This window comes from Triturus cristatus, chromosome 10 (genome assembly GCF_964204655.1).
Source record: "Triturus cristatus chromosome 10, aTriCri1.1, whole genome shotgun sequence".
Classification (NCBI taxonomy): Eukaryota; Metazoa; Chordata; class Amphibia; order Caudata; family Salamandridae; genus Triturus; species Triturus cristatus.
Genome location: NC_140593.1, coordinates 1020893134 through 1020918462, shown reverse-complemented (window position 1 = coordinate 1020918462; position 25329 = coordinate 1020893134). Strand labels below are relative to the sequence as shown.

General features: G+C 45.8%; 1 protein-coding gene across 2 annotated transcripts in view; it reads right to left on the bottom strand.

Annotated features, from left to right (window-relative positions):
• USP42 (ubiquitin specific peptidase 42) overlaps window positions 1-25329 on the bottom strand; it is a 521578-nt gene that overhangs the window by 206752 nt on the left and 289497 nt on the right. The window lies entirely within an intron of this gene.

Sequence of the window (25329 nt, the reverse complement as noted above, 5' to 3'; positions counted from 1 at the left end):
AGTATTGCATTTTACTTTACCCCCGTGCTGGGGGCTCCAGGAAATGAAGTGGAAGGCAGATGAGTTCTAGGGGTTGCAGCTTGCAGGCTCGAGCTCCCTCCCACCCCCGCATCCCCAATCATCGCCTCACTCTTTCCCAATCCAGCAACAAGCCTGCTTACTCCCCAGTCCCTTGCCGCTTTCAGTGCCGGGACTTTCTCTGGAGGAGAGCTCTTTAAAAAGGATATCTCCCCGCCATCAAATGCTGAGTAAGTGGTCAGTTTTCTTATTTATACTCACAAACAGACTAATTGCTGCTGCTTTAAGTGGCAGGATCTATGTGTTTTCTTACTCTTTATTTCGCATTATATGTGTTTCTTTATGATTCTGTTTGTTGTGGTGTGCCCACATCTATGTTTTGTTTTACCGAAGTTTCATATTTAGCGGGCGACTGTTGTGGTCATGCAGTATGAAGCGATACCAAAGGGGATGAGGGACGGAGCGTTTGAGCTAATCAAACACTCACCCCCAGTCAACTGATCTGGGTTTAATCCATTATCATTCTTTAGCTCACTCCACCACCCCAGTTCAGACATGGCCATATGCAAATCAGTCTGACCCTGTGCCTCATGGGAACAGTCCAGCCCGAACTGCCAAGCCATGTCTTCCCTGGACCGGAAACAAGCATCCTGGGACCGGTTTCGGGTTCATAACCCTCGTCAGCCAGGCTATCTTGATTCCAGTGGCAAAGTGAACAAGGATAAGCCATGGTTTTGCTAAAAGCATGGTGGTTGAGGGACTTTCTTTTCCTTACATGCATATAAAAGCGAAGCAATTTTCTTTTGCGTTTTCCTTTCATGCAGAGGATAATGGATGCATTTTTCTTTTGCGCTTTTCCCTCCATGCAGAAGAAAATGGATGCATTTTTCTTTTGCGTTTTTCCTTCCATGCAGAAGAAAATGGATGCATTTTTCTTTTACGTTTGGCACTTCAGACGGCCTGCTGTTTTAGGAGGACACACAATTCCTTAACTCTCCTTACAGCCTGATTTATTGCTGCTTGGGTACAAGAACAGGGGGAAGATGGGTAACATACATTTAATTCCTGGCTCTAATGTAAGGCATTTTCATACATTATATTTAAGGATTAATGTTTTTACTTACATGCTTTTTGTACTCCTGTTAGGAATTTCAGTAGCAAACTTGGGGAGAGTACGTGGCCTTAAGGCTAGAGCAGTCGACTTCGGACTGGGAAACTGGGCTCGAGTCTCGGCAGGGACAATCAGCATCCTGTGATTCTGGGCAAATCACTTAATCTCCCTGTGCCTAACAAAACAATTAACGTGTCCATCTGTCACACAACTGGTGCTCTGTAAAGCACTCTGATACGGGTCTAGTTCATGCTATGTAAAACTCCCCAAAACGAATTTTCTGCTTCAACTTCTTTCTTTAAAAAAAAATTAAAAAAGGGAAAGCTTAATTTGCCTCACACTGCTATTCTCCTTCCTGATGTCTCAACCTGCTCTTCTCCTTGCTCTCTGTTCATGTGCCTCGCGCTGCTCTTCTCCTCCTCACTCTCCGTCCTTGTGCCTTGCGCTTGCCTTCTCCTCCTCACTCTGTCCTTGTGCCTCGCGATGCTCTTTTCCTCCTCACTCTCCGTCCTTGTGCCTTACGCTCCTCTTCTCCGGACTTTTCTTCCTTGTACCTCACGCTCCTCTTCTCACTTTCCTTCCTTGTGCCTCACACTCCTCTTCTCCTCACGTGTGCGTCATGCTGCTCTTCACCTCATCACTCTCCTTCCTTATGTTTCATGCTGCTTCACAATTAACAATTCCAATCCAACTCCTATAATTCCACTACATACACCTACTCCATAACACATGGATAAAACACATTGCCATTTACAAAGCCAAAAGCTCAAAATCAAACAAATGCAAAACCTATTGCATTTCCAATGCTTGCTACTCTTGATTGCAAGCTAGTGCATTCGACCAATGGTTGTAAGGCCTAAAAAAAAATGAAACGGGCACACGCTCGAGGCCTCTGCAAGTTCCAGTGCAGAAAATCACTCATTAGTATCTAATATCCTGCAAGCAGAGATAATGCTCATGCTTTCAACAGGAGGCTATGGAGCCCGTACCCAAATGAGGGCCACCCAAAGGTTCTTCCTGATCAGCAAAAAGGAAATTGGAAGAATGGTGACCAGTCCTGGACCTCAAACAGCTCAACAGTATCTACAGAAACAGCCATTTAGAATGGCATCTATGCAATAAGTTCCACAGTTTCTTCAAGAAAAAGAGTTCATAGTCTCTCCAGTCCTGCAGGATGCCAGTTTCTATATACCTATCCACCCCAATCACTACAAGTATCTGAGTCGAGGCACCTAGATGCCATTATCAAGTCAAAGATCTAATTTTTAAGACTCAAGTCAGCACCAATGATATTCACAAATTGCATGGCACCAGTGGTTTCCTACCTGCTTCGCCAAGGACATCAGGTCTTTTTGTATCTGGACAATTGGCAAGTCAAAAAGAAGACCTTACACAAAGCAGAGAGATCGACAAGGGTTTGAAAGTGAATTTTCAACAAGTTAGGCCTCTCCCTCGATACAGACAAATCTCAGCTCAAGCCAATCACTTCCATTCAACTCCTGGATGCCAGCTTGCATACAAAATTAGGCATGGCCCTTCTGCCAGAGGAGAATTCTTTACTACGATCCCTCACTCAACAAGTACAGAAAATCAAGACTTCTATCCGGAGTTGGATGCCCATACAGAAAATCAGACTTCTTTTCAAAGGAGTTGGGATGCCCAGTGAACATGAATCATACTTTAGAATGGTGGAGGACAAGGTTGAACCTGACTCAAGGCCTTCATTTCCAACTGCAAGTGTCTCATGAGCACAAAAGACCCCAATAACCCAGTCTCTTACCTCTCTATATCAATTCTAAATACCGATTATAAAATTCTAAAGAAAATTGAGCCAACCATATACAATGGGTGCTCCCCTGTCTTGATATATATGTTGGGCGTGACGAGTTTTGGCTTGAACGCCGAGCACGACATGCCTCAATTGCCGCATTGCTTGAACTGCACACAATATGCGGTTGCCGCGCTGCTTGAACCGCGCACGACACGCGGTTGCCTCGTGTTTACTCCTACTAGCAGGGTGGGTCGCCCGATGTATGAAGGCAACTTTGGGGGGTTGTTGGCAGGGGATGCCAGGTTGATGGTGAATAGCACCAGTCTTGTGGTTTTCTACATCCTGTGTTCAAGGCGCCATCTTGGTTTTACTTAATACAGCTACACTCACTTCACTGGCTCCCCAGGTTGGAGAGAGTGAAATTTAAATCTCTGACTCTGGTCCACCGTGCCCTGCATGACTGTGGCCCTCTTTACTTACAGAAGCGTTTTTCTTTTTATGCTCCCGCATGTCCTCTGCAGTCCTCATCCCTTTGTTATGCTCTGATCCACCGCTTTAAGTTTCAGAGAATAGGGGGTAGCTCCTTTAAGGTGCAGGCTGCGGCTGCCTGGAACGCCCTTCCTCTTGCTTTACACACTATCTAGGACCCAGTGGTGTTCAGGAGGAAATTGAAATCACACCTATTCTCCTGCTAGTATTCAGTCTCCTCCCCCGCTAGGCTCCGTGCCGGGATGCGCGCGTTACAAATTTATGTAACATAACATAATAAACAATTGAATATAGCGCCTTTCTTATTTTACACTTTGGTTGATTCCCCAATCCAAGATGGCGGCCATTTACTTCTTGTGGATTCCTTCCTGTTCCCGGTCCTCCTCCAGTATATAAGGCAGTGAGACCTTGCCAAAAGTACGTCACAAACATTTGCATTCTGTGTTCAGGCTCGTAAGTACCTTGAGTTTCAGACTAGTTTTTCTTGTGCTTTACACTCTAGGTTGGTCTTCTCACGATTTCCAGCAGTTTTGGATTCTTCTTGGAGGTTTTCGCGTCTTTGGCTTTCCTCCTTGCAGAAGTGGTTCTTTTTCTTGGTCATCTGCTAGAATGTGGCTCTCCCTGTTGGCAGGGTGGCTTCCAGAAGGGATTTCCTTTTCTTCAATGCTAAAGTCTTCAGCATCCGAAGCCGACCACCACACCTGGCTATCGACAACATATGGATCAGAACAGCTTAGAACCCGGTTGCAATAAATCTCGGAATATCAGGCAGTTTTGTCCAATTATTTAGTATTCTGGCCTGGTTTGGCTTTGGACCTCACATCATTAAGCTAGTCTGTTTGCTATACTTTGACTCCACCATCAGGGAACGACAGAGAACGGCCAGAGACTCATCACATGGCCGCCCAAGCCCTTGTCGCTTATTCTCAGATCTCACTGCAACCCCTTAGGGACATGTGGGAGGAAGAGATAGGCATTGTATTCCATGATAAACAGTGACCAGGGCCCTAGAATACCCCGGGAAGGTTTCCCAGAACACTTGTTTTAAATTAATACAGTTTTCCACTCAAACTCTGGTTGTCCATTACATTGTGGAGTATCAGCCAATGCCACAAGAGGCATTGTGGCCACTACAGGACTTTTTGCCAGAGTGCCTCTGTCTTCTTCTGTTATGCGGAGCGGAAACATGGAGGAGCTGGCACACTTTCACAAGGCACTATTGTTTGGATACAAAGTTTACAAATGCAGCATTTGGCTAGGCGATCTTAGGACATCTTTTTGATTAAGATTAGATTGTTCTTGTTTATTATTGATTATCTTGATTTCGAATTACTGCAATACACACCAGAGTTTAGATTGTATGCTGGATACTACTTGTTATTCTGATACAAGCATCTGAAAATCTAAAAGATTAAATGCTGGAGAAGAAATAGGTTACTTACCTGTAACAACTGTTCTCCTGCATTGCTGTCTTTCATAGACATTCATGTTACCCTCTTTCCTTCCCAAGAAATGTTTCTCCATCAAAGATTCCTTTCACACTAATATTACAAAAATTTGAAGTATGGAAGCCTCGGTAGGAATGGAGGTCAGTGCACTCTTAAATCATTGACTGAAGTCTGAGTGTTTTGTATTGAGGTAACTGGCTAAGGTGTATGGTTTAAATGATGTTTCTAAAGGAATTTTCTTTCTATTGCTATAGAAATGTTACCATGGAACTACCAACTTGACGAAGTGGAATGATTAAAGAATGTGAATCTACAATGCAAGAGAACTGTTTACAAATAGGTAACATTTCTTTCACATACTGAAGATAATCTGCAATCCCTGCTTTTCACACATGTAAAGGACTGGTACTATACTTCCTCTTTGGAATTGATGATGCGGACAGTAAAGAAAGTACTGAGATTAAACAATTGTTCACCAGTCTTATAATGTCATCTAGACTTTCAGAACCTTTCCTGGTGCATATATACGATACAGAAAATATGGAATACTGCTGCTGTTATCAGTGGTGAACAAGTTATGAATATCCCAGAAAGTCAACTTAATAATAACAAAGTTTTAGTGGGAATTCGATATGCACCCTGGAGTCTAATGGAACTTTGTGATAGTGCAGAATGCAGTGAACAATTATACGATGATGAGCTTCCTATAGCTGACAAATTTGTAGCCAGCTACGGTAACCAGGGTTGGGATGTTTACACTTTGCTGCCTTCTTAACGAGGTTTTGTCATTCCGAAAAATAATTAATAGTGCCATACAGCTAGTATCTAAGGGGATGAGGGAGGAGGAGTCAGATTCATTTTAGTGATGGTACCTAGGCCTTCTGGGTCTTTTGAGGTCCATCAAGTATGTACCAGATAGTATGGCATATTCCAATTCGAAAGGAAGTGGAAGAGACATGGGTACTACAGAAAGTCTCATCTGTAATACAATATTTTCCATGGTAAGCGGCTAAGCAACCCAAAGAAGACTGGTAAAGTCTAGAATGCACTGGTCACTTATATGAGGATGGAGATACATTTTTTACTGTTTGTGACTTTGATAACTGGGGCCCTTATGAGGCTAAAACTCATAAGTACTCATTTTGTGTGCTACTGCAATTCGAATGGGGCCAGCAACATGAGTTCAAACTGACAAGTGCCAAATGAGAGGTACATGACTCATTTTCTTTTGTAAAATTAATCTGTCATACACTTCTACCTGCCCCCAATGTTTCACGACTTTTGCCAGAGGAGCTGGGGATGTCCAGCCTTGGCTAGTTTCTGGAATATGACAGTGGAGAATGTGGAGAGTATTTTTAAAAGGTAACTGGACATATCGAGGCTGGGACTACATACAGCTAGGAAGCCTGCATGCTCCCAGCTCTGATTCATGTTGTTGTATGGTGCTGGCTAAGTATTGCGCTGCTTTGACACTGTTGGGTTCATCTTGCTTATGCAGGCTAAAGGACTTCTTGAAATAAGGAAAAGGGTGGATGTCAAGAAGCTTGAAATTGATAATGATATTTTGACTATCAGTACAGTTTGCGGCCACTGTTTAAAGCATACTTACATGGAATCTTTTAATGAGGTGGGATACATCAGTTCTCCTTGAGCCCTATATGGAACCTCTCTTTCTTAATTTTAACATTAACAAGCATTTGCAATGGAATAGGTCTCGCATTTACATGAGTTTCAGCTATTGACATTGCAAATAACAATACCTTTTATTTTTGTTTTCTTATTTTAAAACATAAATAAAAGGCATTATTATTTACAATGCCAATAGTTTACTCGCGTAAATGCGAGACCTATTGCATTGCAAATGCTTGCTGTAATAAGCCACTGTGGTCTTTTGTTGATCTTAGCCCCCGAGCAACACAACATCTGATCAGGCAACACTGCAAGAAATCAACTTGCCAGGGAACCACCAAGAAAAATAGTTTCACAATAAGGAGTGTACCATTATAGTGCATAAGTCTGTATGTACATCATGCATGCATTGCGCACACTTCAAGCAAGTCGATGCATATCTTATCATCCATGCCCTGCATATATATATTTTTGAAACGTGGGAACCTGATTGCCTACGCTTCTGCACATTTCATAAGACTGAGAAAAAAAAATATAGAGTTCATGAAATGTTAGCGCATCTGTTCTTTTTTTGTAGGATGTGTTTTCCCACGACAAAATTGGAGAATTTTACCAGAGGATTACATTGAGAGCATTTTAAATGTTGCAATTTCACATTCTGCAAAATTAAGAATTTTGTGGAGGTATAATTTTGAACACTTCTTACTTGTATTGTCCAGAGCATAATGCTTTCAACAATGGTCCAACCACCCCAATCAAAATGCTAGAATTCAGCAGATTTCTGATATTAAACAATCCCTCCCTGCACGAAGCTCTATTTCAGTCCCACTCACACTGATCTTTACAATGATGCAACCGTTTAAGATGCATGGTGGAGGTAAACAAATCAATGCCACTGAAAGGGAGTATTGCATGATTTTACTGACCCTACCTGCAGTTGGCGACTGAATTTAATTTATTGTTAGGTTTTGTCTGGCCTACTATTTACTAATGCTAATCACGTCACACTGAAATTATACAACAAATAAAAAACAGCCAACTTTGCATGCTATGAATACATAGCTTTAGGCAAAAAGTGAATGTTACTCAGTGAAAAGCCACATGCAGAGCTTCTGCCTCTTTTCAGGGTAACATCATTTAATAAAAGGGTAGATGAAGTAGCCACAGATATAGGTATTATAATAATTTTCTAGTGCACTTTCGTAAATGACACTGCTTCCCATTAAAGAGTACTACATAGGAATTATGTGCTTGCTGTTCAAGGGAGCGGAACAAAATATAAACTTTTGCCTACTGTTTAGGGAATAAAATATATATGTCTGACAGTTAATGGCATTAGTGGTGAAGCTGAAGCTACAGAGCGTTATTCTAGGGTTGAAGGAGAAGGGCTGGTGAGGTGGAAAGAACATAAATAAATGAATGACACCATGAAGGGTAAATAAATAATAAATACGCCATTTGATGAAAGCGATCCAGCGAAAGTATAACCAAAACCGCACCTACCGAAAAAAAATGCAACTTGTACCATGCCGAAGAATCTATGGCTGGCGTGTTAAAAAATGATCCACAACAGCAGCAGCAGTGCCACATTATTAGGATAACCGCCGACTGGTTAAGGGATTCCCATACACAGTCTTTGATATAAATGCATTTTGGGGGAGTATCAGGAAAATAAAGCAAGGCACTCATCAATCAGTAGCGGGAACCCTGGATTGGTTCTTATTTCTAACAATGGGGCATGGAGCCTGCCATGAGTCACAGACTGAAGTCCAAAGATCAAGTAAGACAAGACACGCGGCCGCGAGACGTGCTCTGTGGTGGGGGAGGAGCATTGAAGCGTGAGCAAGCCGAAGAGGTTGAGCGGTTACGCGCGCAGTTACGAGCCTCTGCTCGTAACTGTGCGCGTAACCGCACGCTCAAGGCCAGACAAAAAGCTGTGGTCGGCTTTTTAAAGCCCACTCACTAAATGTCTCGCCAGAGCAGCGCATGCGCTGGCTCAGGCGGGACCTAAAAAGGCGCATAAAGAATGTTTGCACTCAGCATACCAGCAACTTTAATTACTGTTAGTGGCATGACCTTTTTGTGAACAATTTTCATCCTTCTCCTCTGGTTTACACATCAGCTCGGTATGGTGCACCTACATCACATTCCATACGACTTAAGTATTCTTTCATGTAAAGCTCAGATTGCCTTTTCTTAGGTTGATTTGTGCATTGCTTATTTTCATGTTAGTGAAAAAATAAAAAAATACATTTAAAAAATAAAAAGGTAGCATAGGCTGTCACTGTTTCTGACAGGGTGGGTCACTTTTACCAGGATGGTAAGTCTCCCAAAATTCTCAATTTTCTGTGCAGTCAATTTATTCTCTGCATAACTTGATCTTTAATTACTCCATTAATTGCCTGAATAAGCAACCTATAAAAGTGAAGCAATTAATAGTTTGCAGCATTATAGAGCAATATCGATCTAGAATTTTAGGCTAATATTTATCACTCAAGCCCACACTATCTTTCATCTGACCAAATGATCTTAAATAAACAAACTCCAATCTAAGAATTGTCAAATAATTTAGATGCCATTGGCTACAACCATCACGCATTTACTCCTTGATGATTAAACAAGGGAAAATACAGGTTCTCCATGACATAGGGGAAGGCTCTTCTTAGCAGGGAAGTGATCCCAATCCATATTCAGTTCATTTAAAAACCATTATAGCGATATCGCGAAACAGTTTTTGTGGTTAAGACAAACATAAGGCTCCTTCGCCAACTTGGAATCCAAAATGACATAATTTATACAGTATGGCACCAGAGACGATTGGTCCACTATAAATGACACTCTTGCCACTGTCACTGAACTCCCCTAACTGAACACTTGGGGGTCAACTGCCCTGGGTATCTATGAAAGGGGAAGAGATCACAAAGTATGGGTCCAATTCGCGAACTTGGCCCTACTGTGGGCCAAAAGGACCCTCACACTGCCCTGGACCGTCAATCAGCCCCCCGCGGTAACACAATGGCATAAGACATTCCCCTGCCTCCCGCGTAGGCATTGGGTCAGAAGCATCAAGTGTGCACTGCAGCCGAAATGGCCAGATTTCACCCTCTGCCACTTGTGCACTGCCCTCCCATGACCAGTGTGACTCTTGCTCATTCTGCTGTTTAGTTGCCCCTCTCCCCTTGCCTGTTTTTTGTGTAATATGATACACTGAAATTGCTGTTGGGCACCACTGTCCTTATGTCGGGCAATCAGGGACCTCAGGACAGCCCCAGGTCCTACTTGACTGCTGATATGTTTTGGGCTGGGGCGAAGGTTACTTCAGGGTTTGAAGTGTGGGGTATGAGTGGGGATTTCGGGAGGAGGAGTTATTGTATTAGTTGTTTGTTCCATAATGTTTATAAACACAGCTATCACAGTCCTCACACAAGAACGCTGCGCCTCACCACTTCTTATGGTCATTTAGTGGCCACCTTACACCTGATATCCAGGCCGCTCTCTTGTGGAACAAACATTTTGACCAGCCCCCCTCCTATCGTGGAATGTTCATGGTTTACTAAACCGCATTAAACTATTCACCGTCCTACGATATGTGAAACGCCTTCACCTGGAATTGGTTATTCTCCAAGAGGCCCATTTGTTGGGCACGCAATGCTCCTTTCTCGGTTGGATCAGCTACGAGGCTCCCGGGGAGTGGCTATTCTGCTGCACAAGGGATTGCCTCTTGTGGTTTCAGCCTTCCAGGTCGACACCCAGCAGCGCTATGTGGAGATTGAGGGATGGCATTATAATGTTCTCTCTGCCTATGTTCCCCAACAGCGGCGTCAACCAACACTGCAGACGTTCCGCAACTTTCTGCTAGCCCTTCCTCCGAGTACTACACTGACAGGAGGTGATTTGAATGCCATCCCCTATCGTGATCTGGATAACTTCGACCCCAACACACCTGACAGGCTGTTAAGCCAGTTCCTTCTAGCTCTCTCCCTGGGCGGATTTGATGGGTCTTTGCGTCGCGTGGAGGACTTGGCACAACTCCATGCGCATGTACACCCACGCATCCGCTGCAACCGCTGTTGCGTATCAATCAGATTTGACTCACAATCTCTTACGCTCTTCACCTGATGCGAGTCCAGATCCTCCCTTGTGGTATTTCAGACCACACTTTTCTCCTCCTTGAGATTGGGCCTCTCCAGGGACACCTGCGACTCAAGTGGCATCTTAACGTCTGGTACCTGGTAGATTAAGAATTCACAAACAATGTTGAGGAAGAGATTAAGTCCTTCTTCATGTAAAATTCAGGCACAGGGACTTCTGCTAGGAACCTTTGGGCTTCTAGCAAACCTGCACTCTGGGGCTTGATCAAGAGCTACATCCAAGGTAGGGAAAGACACAGAGGTTGGTGCAGGTGACCAACCTGAAGACTCAGATCCTCTCCTTGAAACAGCGGACACGCTGCTGGCCACCGGCAGACTTAGCCTGTCAGTTGATGCTGGCAAGATCCTGACTGAGAAAAATCTCCTTGGAGAAGGCCAGACAGTATTGCAGGTCATCAACTTAATGTGTGTACAGACACGGAGATAAATCTGGCAAACTCCTCTACTGACTTGCAACCAAAGGAACGACTTCCAGAATCGTACCATTGATTCAATACGATGCTGGCTGCCGCCGTGAGCTTACGACGGAGGTGCAGCAGGTCTTTGCGGACTGCTACTGAACACTCTATGCGGCGACGCCCACTCCCATGCGGTAACCAGAATCACCGATATTAGCGGAGAGCCCGCTACCTTCGAGCCCCTCATCCTTGGCTCACAACCTCGATCAACTGCTCACGGCTGAGGAGATAAGACGGGGGCCATGTCGGCCCTGGCCTCAGGTAAGACACCGGGCCCAAATGGCTGCCCAGTCGAGTTCCTTAAGCGATATCTGTCCCTCCTACTTCCTCATCCCCTGGGACTGTCCACAGAGGAGGCAGACTGAGGGTCATTTCCCTCTGATCACTGCTCCTCGCACAGGCCTATCTCTCTTATCAAAGCTGACGTCAAGGTGTTTGTCAAAGTCTTGGCTATCCGACTGAGTAAGGCCCTTCTGCACCTGATCCACCCAGACCAGTGTGGATTCATGCCAAACAGGAGCACCCACCACTGTATACGCAGAGTCCAACTAGCTCTGTCCCAGGTACACCGTCTCAACAGCCCCATGGCATTCCTCCTAATTGATTCTGATAAGGCATTTGATGCTGCTGCATGGGTTGTTTTTGGAGGAGGTGTTGCAAAGGGCTGACTTTGGGCCCTTCTTCCGTAAACTTGTTAACCTCCTGTATGCTAGGTCTTCCGCCCAGGTGCTGGTTAATAGTATCCTTTCACCGCTGTAGGAGAGTAGGGTCTGCTATCCTATGGTCACCCCAAATTTTTGCTTTTTGCTTCACTGGTTTTTGACATATTGAGGCTGTGGGCCTGCTAATCAGACCCCCAGCCTGCTGTTCTCTCTACTAAATTGACACTATGCACTCCAGGTGCATAACCAATTGGAATTGGATCACCCTGTGAGCCCCTGTACCAGTGTACACTAGGTACCCAGGGCATTGGTGTATCTAAGGCCTACCAGGGGCTGAAGCATGTATTGTGCCACCCCTGGCCTGGCCTAACAATTTGACACAACTGGCTGATCACTCAGCTGGGGTAAGTTGGTGTAACCACCTCTTACTTAGGTGTAGTATACCTATACCTAACCTTAAATGGGACACATGTTAACCTATAAGTCACTCCTATGGCAGGCCTTAACACTCCTGAAGGCAGAGTGCTTGGTTCCATGTGAGATGGTGCTCTGGCATGAGCTGAGCCTGTCTGCAGTGGTCGGAACAACTTCCTTCTACCGTTTCCAGATATTGCCATACCATATACTCTTATGTGCATTATGAACCTCGCGGTTAAATGCTAACTTTGGTTTGGCTTTATCAAAACATGTCGAGTAAGGTGTCATACGAATTGGAATACTAACCCCTCGCCAATTCTGGCGACAGGGTTAGCATTCCACCCTTCTAGAGGGACACGACATGTACAGTACCTGAAACCCGGGTAAAATCAGACATAGCCTCAGCTCCACAAAATGGACGCTGCCACCACAGACACAAGTCTGCCCTCCTGCTGCTGGGAGTCCTTCCAGCTTGAGAGACGTGGACAAAGGGTTTCCTGCCAGGGGAGGTGCGAGCACCACCCCAGACAGGATTTTGTGTATTGGTCAGGTAAGGCTTGAATAGAATCAGACATGCCTGAGGCTCACAAGGAGCCTCGGTGCATATGCCAGTTCAAACCGGTCCTGGGGCACACCAGCCCCGGACCTGGGGCGAGCTGGACAAAGGATTGGGGGTGTAACCCTTAGGGACGGACCTAGCAGGTAGTCCGGCCCCTAGAATCCGCTTAAAGGTAGGAGCTGTGTCCTAAGACTTCAGACATCCTGGAATCAACTTGAAACTAAGAAGAAGACGGGAACTTCGACGTTCTGCTGCACAGAAGACTGAAGGAAATCTCCCCTATGGTCAGGGAGTGACCATCTTGCTAATGTAAGCACCAACCAGCGAATCAACGTTTGCTTTGCCGCCGCCTCCCACCGGAGCCCGAGCCCAGGGACCGACAAGAACTGGACCTCCAGACCTCTCACCGCCCGATCCACAGTCCCTGCAAAGAAGGAACCCGTGGAGGCACCGAGACACGTGGAGCCAGCCATCTTGGAAGACACTCGACAAGCTGCAAGCGCGACAACAGAGGCTCCCTCCAAGTTGTGCTTTGGGTCCTGAGAAGCCCAACACCCGAGCAGCATCTGCACCAAAGGTGAGCCCTCCAGCATCTCCACGATCTGCGTGGGGCCCCTCTGCATTTTGCAACTCGACGCGCCTGCCCGGTCCCTGGCCCGTTGGCTAGTGGCCATTTTGGCGAACTATCTTGAAAACAACGACGCTGGTCTGGTTGCCCCAGACTGGCCCCTGCTTCCCTCCAAAGGAGCAGCCCCTCTGACCTTGCTGGTCCGAGTAAACAGCTTTCTTCATTTCCTGCGACTCCTGCTTTTGCCAAGGCTTGTTTGCTTCTTTTGAGTCGCCGACAGCGAGAGCCTGCGTGGGACAGCTCGTGAACCGACTCCTGGACGTCGTCGACCTTCAGGGACCACGTGGCTGCGGAGACAAGCTACACCTCTTCACCTGTTTGCACCAGAAATCGCCTGGTACCTACCTGGTGCCACGCCGGTCACTGGCTAGTGACTGTGAACACTGTCCCCTCTGCTTACAGGTCTTCTACAACTCCGATCCACCCTTGGATCCACCGCATCTCTTCTGGACCGGCCGCCTGCAGCATCTTTGTCACCAGGCTCCATTGAACAGATAGACGAAACCAGACGCACTTCGAGACCTATGCACCCGCTTCCTGTGGGTGAGGTAAAGCTGGCACTCCGGTGCCCAAGTGTAGAGTGACATCTCTAATGTTTAGATCTGAAGTCTTGATTTCGTAGTTCAACCAGAAGACCCTTTTAGCAGTAACTTTTGAACTTTTATGCACTCATTGAAAACCTATGGGAGCCCGCGTGTAACTTTCCTCACTGCACACGCGACCCGTGGACCTCCTGGTCACTAACTGAAGTTAGCTCCTTGTAGGCCCAGCGATTCTAGAGGCCCTAGGCCTTTCTCCTTTCCTAGTCATGGTACTTATACCACTATTTTAGTATATGGTTTGAGCGGCCACCAGGGCCTATCCATATAAAGTGCAACTTCTGTATATTGTGATACTTTCTTGTTTAACGATTTGTGCTCCTGTGCTCATAAAGAGTCTAGGGGATATTTGAGTAATAAATACATATATATTTTGAATATATATCTGTGTGGTGTCCTTTCATTGGTATAAAAGGGGGTTACATATGGTAAAACAGCCTGCTTAACACGCTTTAACGAGTTTAGCCTCAAAGACTGCTTAGCCTACGCTACCACTAGGGCAGCTAGTCCGAAAAGGTTTACTTACAACCACACCATAAGGGTTGCTTGGCATGGTACAAGGTGGTCACTTTAACTAGTGAACATCATATACCAGGCCAACTTCTCACAACCGCCCTTTCCGATCCGCAGAGGTACCTGCCAGTACTGCACTACCCCCCCACCTCCACCCCGATCAATTTGTGCTGGCAACTGAATCACTAGCATGTGTTGTCAGATGAGACAGTCTGATTCGGGTGTGGTCCTGTGGAGGAGGACCGGAGGATTGTATAGTCCTATATGCGGACAACCTTTTACTGTTCCTCAAAGACCCACTATTGTCAGGTCCTGGATGTTTGGAGATTCTCTGCCTTTAAAAGGGAGCCTCGAATCAATGAAACTAAGGGCCACATGTACAAAGCCTTTTTGTGGTTGCAAATGGTATGATTCGCAGTTTCGTGCTGTTTGCGAACACAAAACGGCATTTAGTATGTACCAAGCCCAAACTGCAATTCAGTGCAATTTGGAAGGAGCGTGTTTACGGCATCCCTTCATAAAACTGATACGCACTGGTATGTATAAATGCTTTGCGAATGAAATGCGGTCGCAAAACATTCACATTTTCCCACCAACTCAAAGTTGGTGGTGGAGCAGACTTCCTTACATCCACTGCGATTCGTAGCATTGTTTAAAACAATGTGTCTCCCACATCTCCTGTATGTGCTTGCGAATATCCCCCATCTGATTCCCAGGCTATGGTTCCAAACACTGGCAAAAATGCAACCTTTCTACGGGTGGGAGGCTGTCATCGAGTGGCCTTTGTTACTACCAATATCAACCAACAGTGAATAGAGGTTCTAAGGGAACATTTAAAGACCATGCATGGATATATTCCTCTAAAGTTACTCACAAAACAAATGAAATATCCATGGGTCTAATAGGTCTAGACAGACCATATAATAAACAAAGACCTAAAGAGCTGTGTTCCTATTGTCAGAGGACATTACCTTAAAAAAGGAAAATCCTTGAGAAAGGAAAATCCTTAAAAAAGGATGGATTGCCATCACTCACCAAAGTGACATGCTTCATCATCTGGGATCTCCTCTTAGTTGCACACTAGTGCAACCAAGGGCTACAACCCTCTCTCTGAGAGAAGGGAGCTCACAGATGTTTTAAATATAGTGTGCTAAATATAGGTAGCTTGTTTTAGATCCTACATATGTGAATAGATATTATGTGTATGAGAATGGCGGACGCAGTGCATGAGAGTGAATAGTGATGATAAAATTGGGTAGTAGAAGAAAAGAGTTTAATAGGTATCTTCTGCTAATCAACTTAAAATAGTGCAAAAACTGTTTTAACAAAATAACTGCTTGAATGTTACTGGTTCTGGTCTACATGTTTCAGCCACCAAGAATATCAGTTTATCCTTGGCCTTCCTCAGGACCACTTTAAAAGTTTGCTACTGCGTAGTGAAAAATAATACAAGAAAATAGTGAATGAAAATGCACAAGGTTGGAACAAATACAACCAAGTAACCTGATGCTCAGGTGTGAAGATCCTCCATAATTTGTGTTTAGGGCGTCCCTTCCTAATAACGAATCGCAACATTATGTAGGAATGTTTTGCGACCGAAATGTGGTCGCAAAACATTTGCATTTTGCCACCTACTTTAAGTAGGTGGTATCCCATTTGCAAACAGGAATAGGTCCCCAAGGAACCCCTTCCCCTTTGTGAATGTTCGTGAAAAAAAAAATTCAGAGCAGACAGTGGTTTACGATTGGTTCATAAAATGACTCTGTCATCCCTAAACTGTAAGTAAGGTCTATCAATTTTCAAGGAGTAAATCTCACTTTTCCTCCTAGCAGAAGTAAGTGCTAGTAGGAAAGCAACTTTCCAAGACACATATTTCATGTCTGCTTATGAATTGGTTCGAAAGGACTTCTTATTAGCTGAGACAATACTGTGTTGATTTGCCGTACCACAGGAGGACACTGCAAAGGAGGATAGACTCTAAAGAGGCCCCTCATGAAGTCTTTAATTAGTCTGTTGGAACATAACGAGATCTTCCCCGTTCGTCTCCGAAATCTGAAAACAGCTGCCAGATCGACTCATATGAGGAATGCACAAGCCCTGATTTCACTACATGTAGCAGATAAGGAAGAATCTGCTCTGAGGTCAAAGAAAGTGGATGCAGATTATTAGCTTTACTCCACGAATAAAATCTTTTCCATTTTGCCCCATAGCTTTTACTTGTGGTGTCCACACGAGAATGCTGGAGAATCACCATGCAATCATCTGGCAAGTTTAACGTCCCAAGCTCATAGTCATGAGGAGCCAAGCCGACAAGCTGAGTGAACGTATCTGTGGATGGACCACCTGACCATCTTTCATGTAGAGAATATCTTACGTCGGCTGGAATTATATATGCGGACACGCTGATAGGAGAAAAAGCTTTGTGAACCAGTACTGCCTTGACAACACTGGAGCCATGAGAATGAGGTGGCAGAGTTCCTGTTTCGAATGACTTCAGCAATCAGCCAAAAGGGTGGGAAAGCTAAAGAAAAGGTCCCTGTCCAAACCAGCTGTAAAGCATTTCCCAAAGACCCTTTCTGTGGAAACCTGCCGCCGTACATCCTGCATTTTTTGTTCTGAAAGGTAGCAAAGCGATCCAAATTAGGAGTACCCCATTGATGGAACACGGGCAGTAACTGACGCTGATTCAGTTCCGATTTGTGTCACTGTTTCACTGTTCTGCTTAAGGAATCCATCCATGCGTTATCCACTCCAGGAAAATGTTCTACTCTCAGAGATATGTTGTAGACAATTAACCATTCCCAAATTTGCTGAGCTTGAGCAGAAACGTTTTTGATCTCGTATCTCCCTGTTTTGTAAGGTAGAACATCGTTGTGCTATTGTATGTTCTCACCAATATCGAGGAATTGCTGAGTCTGGGAAGAAAAGACTGAAGGCCCTGGAAAATCGCCTTCAATTCCAGACAAATTATGAGTAACAATACCTCCTGCGCAGACAATCTTGTAGATGAGCTCACCAGCCTTCCAGGGAAACATGTGTTGTCATAACTATATTGGGCTCTACATTAACGAATGATAGGCCCTGAGAGATATTTGCTGTGTCTGTCCACCAAGCTATCGCCGATTTCATAGTCGAGGTAATTGATATTGTGTCCTCGAAGGTTCCCTGACACTGAACACATTGACCGTCTAGCTGTACTTGCAAAGGTCGCATGCAAAAAAAACAGTTTGACATCGAGGAGATGCAAGATGACATCACTACCAACATTGACATGCGCTTCCGGACAAAAGTCAACTTTCTTTTCGGGAGGGAAGCCATTATTGGCAATGAATCCTCTGTGCAGCTGGGAAAGCTTTGAAAACGTTCGTATCCAGAATTGCCCCAGTAAAACTGTCGACCTGGATGGGGTTAAAGACGATTTTACTCTGTTTAGCTTGAGGCCTAAGTTCTTGAAGAGCTGCAGACAGGCCCAAGTAGACTTCCTTGCAGAGGGAAATGTGGGACCCTTTATGAGCCAGTCATCCAGGTATGGGAACACTAGGCGTCCGTTTCTCCTAAAGAAGGCCACCACTAGGGCCATGCATTTCATGACTACTCTGGGAGCCAAGAGTAGCCCAAAAGGAAGCACTTTGAATTGGTAATGGGAACCTGCCACCTCAAACCTTAGAGATTTTCGATCTTTTACGTGTATGGGGATTTGGAAGTACGCATCTAAGAGATCCAGTGATGTCCTGTAATCCCTTGCATTCAGGAGTTGTACGATCTCTTGTAAGGACAACATCCTGAAAGTTTTTTTTTTATGTATTTGTTCAACAGCCTCAAGTCCATCAAGAAGTTGGAGTAAAAACCTGTGTTGCGTTTAAGCAACAGGCTTTCCACTATCGCATTCTTGGAGAGAAGCAAACAAATCTCTCGCTTCAGCAGAGGAAGATGACGATGGGACGTCCTGCAAGTTGGGAAATTGGGAGCCTTTTGAACACAATTCTTGGATGTGACCACGCTGAATTACATCTAACACCCATTTATCTATAGAGATGCTTTTCCTCTGATTGTAAAATCTAAAAAAGGGGTTTCCGAATCAGTGCTGAGGTGGGACTGAGGTGACCGGTGCCTGCGAAGTATCATTGGTGTCTATAGGCGTCATAGGATTTTCCTCCAGCCTGAGGTCGTCTTCGTGAGGCCTCTTGAGCATACGGCGATACTGTCGTTCTATATTGTTGCTGAGAGGAGTACTGCGATCAATACCCCCATTAAGGATATGGTTGACACCTATTCTGTTGGTAAGGTACTCTGGACAGACACTGCCCCCTACCTCTGCCTCCTCAAAAGGGATGGAAGCGTACCTGCTGCAATGTGCAGAGAGACGGTGCGGTTTCCATGTCCAACTTTATGGATTGTAAGGCATCATCCATGTGCTTTCCAAAAACATTTTCGCCATCAAATGGAATGGCAAGTATCTTCACCTGCACCTCTGGTCGAAACGAAGTGGCTTTAAGCCAACCTTGACAACGCAGGACAGTGGCCCCTGCCAATTGACAGAACGCTGTAGAAGACATATACATGGCAGCATCAATAATTTCTGCAGGACCCTTCTCACCATCTTGGAACATCTCCTTCTCCTCCTTTTTATCCTCTGGGAGATATTCTAGGATTGCTGACATGACAGACCACATCCGATGGTCATATCTCCCCAATTTGGTCAGCACATCAGATGCCCTGATATATGGTGCCACCATAGCAGAGAATTGCTTACAGATTGTAGGAAAGTGCCCATTTTTGCATGGTTATCCCCTATCCTTTTGCCAGACACCGGATGCCAACTTTCTTGAGTGTGCCCTGGGTCCCTACTAATCAGGCTCCCAGAGCCTAGGTTCTTTCCCAAAACTGTACCTTTGTCTCCACCACTGGCACAACTCTGGGCCACATGCAAGTCCCCTGTAAAAAGTACCCCTGGTACCAAGGGCCTGTGGCTAGAAAGGGCCTCTGAGGGCTGCAGCATGTATTGTGCCACCCTCAGAGACCCCTAACCTGCCATTGCAGGCTGCGTGTTTAGGTGCAGACCAAACTGAGGACTCGACATGGCACATCCCTAAGTGCCATGTCCACCAACACTGCCTGTGGCATGGGTAAGTCACCCCTCTAGCAGGCTTTACAGCCCTAAAAGCAGGGTGCACCATATCACAGGTTAGGGCAGAGCTGCAGGAGTACTATGCACCTCCAGTGTATGTGCCATTCACAGACAAGTGCAGTGAAGCCGTTTTGAGTACAGGGGCTAGGAGTTTGTCAGCACGAATTCCGCAGCTCCATGATGGCTTTACAAAATATTGAGAAGTTTGTTATCAAACTTCTCAGCACATTAAACCCACACTGATGCCAGTGTGGGATTTAATGCAACATCTTAGAGATGCCCACTGAAGAACGACCAGCTCTGGTGTGTTTCCTGACTGGCTACCAGCCACCTGTCACCACCAGACAGGTTTCTGGACCCCTGGGTAGAGAGCCTCCGCTCTCTGGGTCCTGAAACAAAACACATCCTGGACAGAGGTGCCATGCTTCCTCCCTCAGAATGGGCAGGGTCCTCAAAGGGGAAGCTTCAAAGGCTTGCCACCTTTGTTAGCTACCCACAGCCTCTGCTGCTATCAGCAGCTGGCTCCTACCGGTTCTGACCCAAACTGTGGGCGGGAGAATCACCGGGAAAATCCAGTGAGAAAGGGAGGTGTGCCCACCTTTACCAACCTCACCCCTCAGGTGGGGAGGCCAAGTGAAGCAAACATCTCAGTCCCCTCCATCGTGAAGACAAGGCGATTACCCTGATTAGGACAAGGCATATGCATCCCTCCCACTGGAGGGTGACATATGTGGGGGTGTAGACACCACAGGAACGACCGTGTGGTGCGGGAGCACTCGTCCTGCGGCCTGGTGAGGGTCCGGGTGCCCGTGACGGGGTCCATCGGGCCAAGGGAGGCTCCCCAGACCTGGCTGGGATCAGAAGCAGGGACCGGGCCAGGTGGGTGTGTGGCTGGCTAAGTCTTTTCCTTGCGGAAGTAGGAGTTTGGACGACCCATTGGTCCTAACCTGCACGCCCCTTTAACGCCCCTAAATCTAGAATTTAGGGGCAGCCCTGAACCTAGATTCCTCAGATTCAACAAGACAAGAAACAGAAGGACCGAAGAGCCATGCTGCAGAGAAGAGGACAGCGGGAACTGCTTTGGCCTCTGCCCTACTGGCCTGTGTCCTGCTTCAGAACCCGTGCATGCTTACCCCGGGGATCTACCCTGCCTTCAAGGAAAGACTCTGATCTCCTGTGGACACCGGATTTGTCCAACAACCATCTCCAGCTCAGACACCGGTTCCGGACGGAACCACATGTCTGCATCACTCTGCACCGACTCCCACAGCCCGAGTGGCCAACACCACAGCTAGGTCCTCCCAGTGATCCTGACCTGTGATCCGGCATTGGACTACTTCCACTGGCACGCCTGTAGCCTCATCTTGAAGGGTCCAGCCGACCGCATCCGGACCTGAAGAGAAAACCTGACACGAAGGGACACCCCTGCAGCCGTAGCCCCCTGGCCCTGGAATGTGCCATACTGACCGTGTCCTCGTGCCCAGCAACACTCCAACCTCGTCTTCCAGTCACTGTGCCGAGCCTGCAGCCTCTCTCCTCAACCGACACCCTCCATTGTTTTGCATTGGGAGCCCGACACCTACTTTGCACCCTACCGCCCGTGTACCATTGGAGGTGTGCTTTTGGTGCCTACTTGTGGCCCCCTTTGTGCCTACCTTCGATCCCTGAGCCCTGACCTGGACACCGCAGGTACCTACCTGTGACCTGTCTCAATAGCACTACATTGGGCCAGACCTCTCCTTTGACCTCTGCAACCGGCAGCCCCTGTGCCGCTGAGGATGCACTCTCTTTACCTAACTGACCCCTTCCCAGTGTAAGTGCTACAAGTCCAAGACTGAACAACAAAACCGGGTACTTACCTGTAAATCACTAACCTTGTTTTCCTCCATAGGAATACATTGTAAAGTCTAAAACTGTATTTGATAGACATTTATAGAAAGCTTTCTTAAAACTTTAAAGTATTTACTGCATTTACAAAACCATACTGCATTCTTGACAAATATTGCCAGTTTTACAAACTGTAATAACTTGTCTGCACTAAGTGATTCTCAGTTCTAGTAATAAAACAACAACAAAGTAACACCTTTATAAAAAACCAATTGGTCTGGATACAATGAGTGTGCCAATAAACAATAAAGCCAGTGTACAAGAAGGGGCACTCTAATCAATGTGAAACATCGATCAATCGAGCAACGAGCCTCAGATTCCCTGTGAACCGTTATGTTCATAGGAAGTAAGCTTGGCAAATTTGGAACATTACCCAGTGGGTATGAAAAAAGCCCTCACTCACCAACCTGGTTGGTGACATGCTTCATCATTGGGCTTCCACTGGGACGACCGAATGTCATCCCAGTGTGCTGCGACGCCAGGTTACTGCGGAGCTGGGTTGGTTGTGTGGGGAAAGTGAATTTAAAATAACCAATCAAGTCAAAAAAGAAACTTTATTTATTTTGCTTAAAAGGCAAGGAATAAAAAGGAGTGAGGGTCAAAAAAATAAAAGACCTGGTTCACTCCGTGGCGGTCAACATGTTTCTGCCTCATAGATTGTTAATCGGGCATTCGTCAGGACCAGAGGGGGATGTGCGTAGCCCCGGTGGTGTGCACGCACTAAGGTACACCCAACCGTGGGCTGATGTGTGAAAAAATCAAAAAACACACTGAGTAGTGTGAACTCCGCCAGGAAAGTTAATTTCCCGGCAGCAAGAGGCTGTTTAGGCATAACGCGGGTTGAGAGCAGCAAGGGCGGTGTGCCATTTTGCTCCCACCCCCCTACCGGGACCCATGAGGCTTCCAACGGACAGGCCTCGCTAGTAAACTCGTTCCTCTCCCCACAATTAACTTTCCTGGCGGAGTTCACACTACTCAGTGTGTTTTTTGATTTTTTCACACATCAGCCCACGGTTGGGTGTACCTTAGTGCGTGCACACCACCGGGGCTACGCACATCCCCCTCTGGTCCTGACGAATGCCCGATTAACAATCTATGAGGCAGAAACATGTTGACCGCCACGGAGTGAACCAGGTCTTTTATTTTTTTGACCCTCACTCCTTTTTATTCCTTGCCTTTTAAGCAAAATAAATAAAGTTTCTTTTTTGACTTGATTGGTTATTTTAAATTCACTTTCCCCACACAACCAACCCAGCTCCGCAGTAACCTGGCGTCGCAGCACACTGGGATGACATTCGGTCGTCCCAGTGGAAGCCCAATGATGAAGCATGTCACCAACCAGGTTGGTGAGTGAGGGCTTTTTTCATACCCACTGGGTATTGTTCCAAATTTGCCAAGCTTACTTCCTATGAACATAACGGTTCACAGGGAATCTGAGGCTCGTTGCTCGATTGATCGATGTTTCACATTGATTAGAGTGCCCCTTCTTGTACACTGGCTTTATTGTTTATTGATATTCTACTGAGGGGACTAGCCGTGTTGATCCCTTCCTCTCTTGTTGTTTTTGATACAATGAGTGTGCGACAACAAATGCTAAAACCCTACCCTCTGAAAAAGCCCAACTGCTCATCCCAGCTACTACTAACTTGAGAGTAAGGTATTAACTACTTTAACCTCTGCCATACCTTTGGGGACTCACTGGACTCTGTGAACACTGTACAACTTTTTGGTATAGTATATACAGAGCTAGCTTCTTACACTGATGTTATCTAACCTTCTACTTTCCTTATCCGGAGGATCAGAGCAAGGAGTGAAAAGGATTCTTAGAGCGCCGTTGGGCTGCCTGCATAATGATGGAGCCAGGGCAAGGATGACCAATGAACCATGTTGGCTAGTTGTCTGGTTCTTCATACTTTTTGTCCAACGTGGGTCTACAGCTGCCACTGAAGATGGGGTCTTCATAAGTTTCAGCTCCATCTGCCATATATATTCCACTATGGGGATGGATCAGATTGATCTCGAGCCGAATCTTACAATCATAAAGGAAGCAATCCATCTGCTTGACCTGGAGAGGCATGTCAAAGCACTTGGACGCTCTTTCAAGGAGCTTGTGGAAACCTCCAATATCTGCTGGAGGTGAATCAGCCAGTACCGGTGAGGGCGAAGCAGACAATGGTGCCACATAATTGTCCCATTCCGGGTGATCTCAAGCTGATCCAGAAGGAATCTCGCCTTCCACAGTCTGTTGATCCCCATCACTATCTGTAAAGTCATCCCTTATTGTAATGGGAGGCAATGTTCTTTTTTCCTTTTGCTGTGTGCCCAGTGGAGTTTTGGAAGAGATGCTACCTCTAGAGCATCTGGACATACCAGAGTATGTTGCATTTGGGCAGTCACATCTGGAAATCTCTTATAATGATCGTTCAGCAAAAGGCGACAGATCAGGGACCAGAGATATAGGGACTGCTTTGGTGGGGCACTGCACACTGTGCTGCGCTTCATCAGGGCCATCGTATGGATAATGCTCCTGACAGGTGTTATAACCTTGCACTGACTGTTGACGCCTATTCCGAAAGGAGAAGTCACTTTTTAAGAATCCAAAGGTGTCCTGATCAGCTCCTTCCTCGTCAGTGTCCTGGCATTTAACAATGAGCTGAGTAGGGCTAAATGCTGGGCCAAATAAACCCTCATCAACCAATTCCTGCATTTCTAGAAATCCCCCTGGAGGTAAAGGGGACACTATTATAGGATCCTGATGCAAGAGTGTTGGATTTAATTAATCAGAGAAAAAAATAGTCTCCTTTACAGTCGTCGACAGGGCTGCTGAAGACGAGGACACCGATGGAAGCTTCATCAAAGGGATCATCGTTGATGCCTTAGATGGGGCTGATGTTGTCAGCGGTTGTGCAGCCGATGACGTCTTGTCGATGATATTGTAGTCAAAAATAGCTCTGCCGACGACGTTCTACTCATCGGCGTCACCAACCGATGAGAGGGAAGAAGGAGCCTTTCTCTCAGTTAGTAGGCTCAGCAAATTCCTTACTCCCAGCTCTCTCAGAACTGGTAACCCCGCTATGAGACTACACCCTCTTGGAGTTATCAGATGAGGATAAGCCTTCATTTTTGCACTTCTTTGATGATGAATGACCCTTTAGATCACCCTCAGAGTGAGCTGCCTTCTTCTGAAGGCAAAGAAGGAGCCTGAGCTCACAGTCGTTTAGGGTTTTGGCTGAGAAGGTCAACAATGTTTGCACTTCTTTGGTTTATGGTGAGGGTACAGGCAATAAAGGCATTTCTTGTGGGGTATCTTCTGAAAATTACCTTGGTTTCCCACAGGATTTACAAGGCCTGAACAGATTCTCTTTTAGCCTCTGACATACTGGTAACCAGGAAACAATACCAAAGACTGTACCTTAGATGTTGTTTGAAGGTGAAAGATCAGTTTGAAAAGAATAACACTGTGACTGATTAGAACTCAGGGAGACTCCTTAACACACGACGTGTGGTAAGAAATGTGTGGCATGATGGCTCTGCAGGGAATGAGTACATCAGGGTCTCTACTTGATTGGTTGAAGTCTGGATGTTTTAAAATAATGTGAAGTGGCTAGCAATGTCTATTGTTCTCTATGTGATTCATAATGTTTAAGTAATAGCACTGCTTTTATTACGATTACAGCAGGACTCCCACCATGACGATGGGTAGGATTCAAGCATGTGAATCTATGAAAGAAACAATACTGGAGAAATACTAAATAGGATTCATCCAGTTCAACCCCCCCTTCCAAATTTACAATTTTCTCAGAACAGCTGAACACATTTTATGAAAATACTTTAAATATATCCATGATATAATCAAAAAAT